Consider the following 8,874-nt stretch of genomic DNA (forward strand, 5'->3'; position numbering starts at 1 on the left):
CATTAGGCTACTGTCTAAGCCGCGTAAACCATAGGCTACTGTCTAAATCAACATTAGGTCTAAGCCTCGTTTGGAATCCATGTAGTCTCAGCAATAGGTTCCCCTGAGAGGTACATTTCTGCTTAACACTGATGGGTTCTTTATTCTACAGCAACTAGTCTCCTAAAATGATGTTCTGGACCTGATTGTGAACATATCATCTAATACATTGTTAGCCATACCTACTGCCATACCTACTGCCATACCTACTGCCATGCCTACTGCCATGCCTACTGCCATACCTACTGCCATACCTACTGCCATACCTACTGCCATGCCTACTACCATACCTACTGCCATACCTACCTACTGCCATACCTACTGCCATTATGTTTTCATTGCTGTGCTAGCTACAACACAAAGAAATGAAAACACAGCATTGTATGACTCAGTAAAATGGTTCACTGTTACAAATTAAACTTTTTTGAGACCACATGGGAGGAGGAGGTGTCTTTGGGGTATATTTAATACCTATGGTGGTGGTGCATTCATGCAGTTGAAACTAAACCAACAGTTTCCTGTTGATCATTACTGTGAGAAACAGCTCTGTCCAGATAGATGAACTCCTGAGAGGTTACTTCTGTCTGAGTCACCGTGAAGGTGAGCTGGACAAGGAGGCGGTGGTGTTGTCTTCAGCTCTGATTGAGGGAGCAGAGTTTCCATCAATTCATTCAGCTCTGTAGATATATCCCATAAGAGGCTTTCCCTGTGTGAGATGAAAGGCAGAGTGAATCCCACCTTCAAACCTCTTCTCTATTCCACTGACAGTTGTAACTGTAAGGGGGTTTATGTGAAATCATTTGGAAAACATTAGCTCCATTTTGAGTGATGTTCTCCAAGTTGTGAAAATACAGACACATACTTGTTAGTTAATTGCCCTTGGGATATCCTAATCCGAGTCTTGTAACGGTTTGTAATGTTGGACAGAGCAGTTCACTTTATGACCTGCACAGAGGGCAAATACGTTCTCATCAACCCAAAAAAGCCTCCATCATCAACCCCATCAAATCCTCCATCATCAACCCCATCACATCCTCCATCACCAACCCCATCACATCCTCCATCATCAACCCCATCACATCCTCCATCATCACAAGACAGAGCCCCAGGTGCTCGACTCAGGCAGAAAGAACATCATGTTGATGGAGCTCAAGGGGATTGTACCCCAAATGAGTATTGATCAAGGAATTCATACTCTGTCTTACATTGGCAGTTTTCCTTTAATAATGATATGCTGTCAGCATGCTCGTTTCACAATTTACATGACGAGACTCACAGTGTATTTGTATTCATAATGTTTTAATTGACGGGGAGTGATTTTTAAAAAAGACGAATGTGAGATTTGATGTTAAAACCCAACACAAGTCGAGAACAAGTTGATTTAAGAGCCGTAGGCGTTTTAAATTTCACACTTGGCTCTATTTGGGTATGGGAGTCACTGGGTTAATTTCCCCTGTTACGAACTGATGATCCCTGGAGGGATGCGATGGCAGGAGGTGGTACTTAGTGATGCTGATGTTAGCTGAGGTGTTCCATGCTACTGAATCAGGGAGCGTGTTGGTGGATGAACACAGCCTTTAACACACCTGCTGTGTCTCCTTGCTCAGGAATGCAAGGCACAGTTCTTACTGTAGGGGGTACGTCAAAGTGATTGTGTTGGGTCAATACTATCAAGAGTTGGTCACAACCCTTGGAGGAATGAATGGGCTTTTGCTTTGAACTTATTACCACAGGTGAGTTCTATAATGAGTTCCATAGTGGACACGCTAAGAATATTTTAATTATGCTCATGCAAACAAGCATGTAGACGTCATACACATACAGAAAACATGCAGGTATGCTCTTTGTTAAGTAGGCTCTCTCTCTCCCTCCCTCTCCCCCTCCCTCCCTCTCTCCCTCTCTCCCTCCCTCCCAAAGATCACAATGTGAGACATCAAGAACAATGGAGGGTAAAAACAAAAAGTGCTTTTATTTCAGGATACTTCTTTGTCAGAATCCCGATGTGACAAGACAGCACTGTGATTAAGTCCAGGGAATCAAACTGATACCCTGTCATTTATCCTGCGTGATTGTGTGCCGTCTCCTTTGTCCATCTGTGACTCACAGTACCTCATCCTGGGCTGTATGTAGCACTGCAGACGTGCTGTCTTAAGGCCATGGGGACTTAGGAAAGTTATGCTTGTGTTTTAAGTACAACATGCTGCTTATGAGTGTTTGGAGAAGGATGAATGGTAGGAATGGTCTGTCACGCCATATGTGTGGTCACTTCTTGGGAAACTGAGAACAAAAAGCAACACGTCCCTGTTGGCAAAAGAGAGGACCTTGAGTTCTTGTGATTTCAAAAAGCAACACGTCCCTGTTGGCAGAGAGGACTTTGAGTTCTTGTAATATCAACTTGAATCAGTAAGGGGAATGGAATGGGAACTAATTGGACATCTTTCTCAGCTGACATCAGACAATCGTGAACGTACAAATAAAATTAAAGCCCACATTTGGTAGTTTCTTCTACATTTGCATTTGTGAAGATGGCAAAGCTCCAGACCATATAGAGACATGTGATTGACATAAGCCCCTGTCAGATGATCTGGGCATCAAAATCAGTGGTATGATCGACTGAGGAATTGATAAGGTCTGTATTTTATTTTCGGGTCAGTTACTCAGCTGCAGTAATGCTCCATAGAATTGACTTTTTAGCAGCGGGTGCAGTGCTCTATATTCCAAGGTTAACCAAGCAGCACACCGGTGGATGTAGAATGAACTGAACTGCAGAGAGAGAGAGAGAGAGAGGGGTAGAGAGAGAGGGAGCGAGAGGTGGGAGAGGGAGAGAGATCGAGGTGAGAGAGAGATAGGGAGAGAGATAAGGAGGAGGAGGAGAGCGAGAGAGAGAGATGGATGAAGACAGGGACCTTTAGTGAAGGAGAGAGAGACAGTGATTCTCCCAAACTGCAAACAAGAGCTGGACCTCTCCTCTCAAGACCTCTGCCAGTCTGCACCCTCGGAGGCTTTTCCACCCATGATTGGTTTATATCTTTTCTCCTGACTGACAGCTCTCCCTCCAACTTCAAGGCTTCTCGGATCTGTCCATAAACATTTTAGAGCACAAACCGCGCGAGGGATGGGCAGACAGGGAGAGGGGTGACCTGAACTCTAATAAGACTGCAGGTATAGGAGGATACATTCAATTCATATAAGTGGGGTTTCTACCATGTACAGACACAGGTGTTCTCTATTGTAGGATGAGAAAACATGTCTACGTTTGAATGGTTGTGAGATGCAGAGTGAGATCTGTGCAGTAAATACTGGAGGCTTTGGTGTCAAAACTGAAGATGTATACTGAGGTTTTGAGACAAAATAAAAGTTTGAGTGTCTCCAATGTCAGCCTCTGGCTGTTAGGTTAGACTGTGAAATGAATGAAGGAATTAAGCTAATATCAGTTCTAAGGCATAACATCTCAAATGAAATAGCAGTGCAATGAAATGACCTTATGCAACCTCCGCCTAGTGTCTATAACACCACCCCAAGCAAGATTAAGACATTTGAAATACTGACTTTTCCACGGGGCCTACAATTGGAAGTTTTCATTTTCAAATCACAAAGGAAATTTACATTACATCTGGGAGTTCAAAGAACTGTCAGTGGCCTTACTGCTTTAAGGTGAGTGCTACCTGATAAGAATTCCATTTGGGTCAGAAGGGCCACTCAAGAGCATCCATTCTCTTGTAAGAAGTGTTAGTGATGTTTTTGAAAAGAAAATTGCACAGTATTTTAACTGGATTTTTCTTTACTCTGGGAACAAATGCTCTCACCTCTGTGAGAATGGTATATTCTTACGGCATCTGTCTCTATTCTCACAAAAACAAGACCACATAATTTAAATGGATCAACAATACCTTTGCTATGCAACACTTGCTTACTTTGGCTTATAAGAACACCAATAAAGCAACCATTAATTCCATGGATAGAAATGACCATTCAATCAAATCATGAGAGACTGCACATTAAAGGTTCCCTTGGGGTTAAGGGCTATAAGCAACATTCCACAGTGTTGGTTATACAAATTGAGGGTCAGAACCCATCCTCTTCTTATGAAATGAACAGGAGAGTGGCAACGGTGAGTTAGGGGCATTCTTTCATCTGTTTATGCAGTGTTCTCAATGAAAGGGAGAAACAGCAGAAAGCAGCTTACAATAGATGATGTGTCACGAACCTCCTTGGAACATCATTGGAACATCCTTGGAACATCGTTGAACATCCTTGGAACATCGTTGAACATCCTTGGAACACCATTGGAACATCATTGGATCATCCTTGGAACACCATTGGAACATCATTGGAACATTATTGGAACATCATTGGAACACCATTGGAACATCCTTGGATCATCCTTGGAACACCATTGGAACATCCTTGGAACATCATTGAAATCAAATCCAAATATAAACTAAATGCTCCCCTCAACATAGAGGTGAGATGTTTTCAGATATTGGATTCCCTATCTGAACTTGTGATTACTTATTAATGAAAAATAATAGTCTGCACATGAAAAATCAACATGCATATGAAAAATCAAATTACTTGCCCTCATAGGTATTCCATGACAATATTTTGTATAGTGTAAAACAACCGATTTTAAAGTGTGGTGGGCTCTGTAGAAGTGCAAGGCGACTGCTATCTCTCTGGAGAAAGGGATGAAGCACACATACAAGAAAGAAAGGATGAGGCACTAAATTATGAAGAGTGCTCGTGTTCCACAGCAATCAGAATTTGCATACCTTTCTGAGGAGTCCCTTAGATATTCTGTCTCTCTGTCTCTCCCTCCCTCTCCCTATAGCTCTCTCTCTCGTTCTCTCGTTCTCTCTCGCTCTCTCGTTCTCTCTCGTTCTCTCTCTCTCTCTCTCTCTCTCTCTCTCTCTCTCTCTCTCTCTCTCTCTCTCTCTCTCTACAACTCGTGCAACAGGAGAAGTATGATTAGACTCAGTCCTATCCATCTGGAGGCAACACAACAATACAGAGTGGGCTCTGAGTGCATTAGGACCGGGGTGGGAGGCTGAGTACATTAGGACCGGGGTGGGACGCTGAGTGCATTAGGACTAAGGCGGGAGGCTCACGCCCATTGGAACATGGCATCACTGAGCTAACTATGTTGGGTCACTGGGTAATGGTGGGCCGGCAGACTTCGGTGGTTTCTCTCAGAAGTGTTCCATCACAGTGGAGAGTTGCTGAGTTTGGCCACAGGTGGCCCTCCCAGCCTACACTTTGAAATGGAGATCATTGGCTGCAAGTTGGATGTCAGCTTATAGTCAGTCAGCTAACACGAGGAGTCTGTGGCTACTTGTAAGTCTTACTCCTCTCTAACTGAGAAAGTTGCTTTTAGTCTTTGAGATAAATGTGTACACTTTTAGAATTATAATTATTTTAGTTTATACTTGAATTGTATGATTTTGTAAGCTGGCTATAGCATGTCTGGTTCACAATAATTGACCGTCACATACCACAGGCTTTTTTACTTGACCATTTCCCTGATCCTTCTGTTTGAGGAATTGTTTTCACAGTGATAAGAGGAAAACATCTCTTCAAGTCCAACCTCATTACTATCCTCCTGCCAAGCTCTGCAATCAGGCCTTTTATCATCAACACCATTCATTTCTTTGTCCTAATGAATTATTTTTCAGTTAATGTTGAGAGCAACCCCAATTACTGGTCATTTCTACTTACTGCTTGGCTAGAGTTGAGTATGAGTCATGAGATTCCTGTCTGGCTCTTTGATCCGGGTAAACAGAGCAGGCTAAGCTTGTTCTCCTGCCTGACATTAATGCTAATCACTCTTTAATTTTGGGTCCAGGGGATCCCAAACAAACTGTATAATAGCAAGCATTAAAGTAACAAAAGAAGACAACAATTTTAGGCTGATTTTATTCAGATCAAATAGGGGAGACATGTGTATACTTTTCATTTTATACAGTTTTAATTGTTATTTTATTTAACCATTTAAGCAGGGAAATCCCATTGAGACCTGTTACAAGGGAACCCTGCATATACACAATCATACGAATTCACAATATTTACAATTCCAACTCAATAAAAACATACAATATTTACAAGGAATTTAGTTACAGTATGCAATTTATAGGCATATTGAAAACCTTTAGGATAATGTCAACATTTCAGTTTGGGGACAAGTACAGTACCTTCTTTTTGCTTCTGCATTTACCTCAGTTCAAGTGCGGAGGACGTTTACTGTAGAACAAGTGGAAAAAATTGAAAACAGATAATGACTTGGCAAAAGCCAAGGCAATTTTTATATGCTAAGATTTGGTGGATCTATTATAATGGGATCATCGAGCACCCTGTCTACATGTAGCTTTGTTTGTATTTTTCTGTAAACTAACTCCTTCTGTGGCCTATGTTGTTGAATGCTTCCTTGAAGAAACACATTCTTTTATTACAGCACTATCATGCAGAGAGAGTTCCATCTCCCATGCATTAGTTTGAAAGCTCAATTTCCCCAGAGTGAGAGGAGCTATTTATACAGGTTCCTCGTTGACATCATTTCAAGGCAGCAGTATCATTACAGGGGAATTGTGTGTGATAGCCAAAATATAATATCTTAGTACTTTCATACTCTGATTAGAAGGATGTCTGAGGATTTTTATGACCACTGAGACAGGCCATGAGGGCAGATTCCATTATGTCTTTGTGACATTTGGAAAGACCTGCTCAATATATCTGCTCATTAGGATAAGGCTAGGTGGGAATTTCATAAATTACCTTAAGTCCCTGGATAGTTCTCACCCTAAGTGCTGTCCCAGAGGTTGTTAACACAGAAAGCTCAAAGTAAATAACATTTTCCACGTGAACGTCTGAGATTTAAAAGTCAGCAGAGTGAGAAGGTAACGTAGCATGGTGTTTTCAAGGCACATGTCAATCTGTTAAATCAACCATTGTGTGTTGGTCAGTGAACTTTAATTTGTAAACTTTGTGATAGGAGGATAAAAGTATGATAAAGTTTGAAGGCCCACCAGGAGTAAGATTCCCTGTAGTTCTCAGAGAGAGGTTATTTTGATCTGGAATATCTATTAAAAGTCTGTCACTGTGGACATGAACCAGAGGGATCTCGGAATGTATTTCTGATTCAATTGAGAGCAAACTAAAATAAAACAATCTTAAAATGATATTCTGCAGTGGGTTGGGTTAGTCATTACAGCCTCAGAGCGGCAGGCTCCATGGTGGAAGCTAATGTTAATGTGGCCGCAAGAGTCTCTCTCTAATTAATAATGTGTGTATTCAGGGAACGGGCACAGAGATAGCAGCTCCTCCTAGAGAGAGAGGGCCTGCGTTTTATTCTGAGCCTCAGATCTGCTGTGGTGAACCAACGGTGACAGAGGGGATGTGGGGGGGAGGATAAGGAGGAGGATGAGGGGGAGGATAAGGGGGAGAGGGTGATGTGTGTGTGGGGAACTGTAGAAGAGCTCAGTGTTTGAAGGAAATTCAGGGCTGGTCTCTCTGGTCTCCAGAGCTGGGGATTTTTCCTCCCCACACAAGGCTGGATACCAAGGGTCTGGATTCCAAGGGTCTGGATTCCAAGGGTCTGGATTCCAAGGGTCTGGATTCCAAGGGTCTGGATTCCAAGGGTCTGGATTCCAAGAGTCTGGATTCCAAGAGTCTGGATTCCAAGGGTCTGGATTCCAAGGGTCTGGATTCCAAGGGTCTGGATTCCAAGGGTCTGGACTCCAAGAGTCTGGACTCCAAGAGTCTGGATTCCAAGTGTCTGGATTCCAAGGGTCTGGATTCCAAGGATCTGGATTCCAAGGGTCTTGACACACACACACACACACACACACACACACACACACACACACACACACACACACACACACACACACACACACACACACACACACACACACACACACACACACACACACACACACACACACACACACACACACACACACACACACACACAAAGTATTTTGCCTTCAAATCCGTCTGGAGCTCATCATTACCTCTTTAAAAAGTTGACTGATTTGGGATGAACAAGTGGAATTGATTTGACTCAATGTGTTACTTGACTGTGCTCTTAAGGAGCCAGGGTTAACTGAAGGACAGACACAATGTTTCACAGCCAGGCGACAACAGCCCTGTGTAGTGTATGGCTAAAGGGTTCCAATTTGAATCAATGACACTTTACATTTATCCCTTTGCACTCAGTTAGTGACTGCATGTTGATTAATTGTAGAATGTGCTGTAATGCAGCAGCATGACTGGTTCACAGGTCTTTTGTCACTCTGGTTACTGCCCAGAGAGAAGCCACATCAGCCTGCAGGTTTTCCATCTGTTAATGTTACCAGTGTTTCCTCTGGAAAAAATTGTAACAGTGGGAGGAAAAGGTCGGGCCAAGAATGTTTATGTAGGATTGAGAAGCTCAGTTCCGGCAACTTTTAAAAGGACATTCTACTCCAAAATGAATGAAAATAAACTTATGCTGTTGTAACAGTATAACTTTAGACCATCCCCTCGCCCATACCCAGGCGCCGAACCAGGGACCCTCTGCACACATCAACAACAGTCACCCACGAAGCATCGTTACCCATCGCTCCACAAAAGCCGCGGCCCTTGCAGAGCAAGGGGAACCACTACTTCAAGGTTTCAGAGCAAGTGACGTTAGCGTGCACCACCGCTAACTAGCTAGCCGTTTCACATCCGTTACACTGACACTATCTAAAATAGAATTTCCATGCATGTAGACTAAATCCATATTCTCAGGTATGCTATTAGCAATAAGCATTATCACCTGAAGCCCAGCTGATGCAGCATAGTGGCTATAAATACATA

The sequence above is a fragment of the Oncorhynchus gorbuscha genome, linkage group LG23, assembly GCF_021184085.1.
Source record: "Oncorhynchus gorbuscha isolate QuinsamMale2020 ecotype Even-year linkage group LG23, OgorEven_v1.0, whole genome shotgun sequence".
In the NCBI taxonomy this organism is placed as follows: domain Eukaryota; kingdom Metazoa; phylum Chordata; class Actinopteri; order Salmoniformes; family Salmonidae; genus Oncorhynchus; species Oncorhynchus gorbuscha.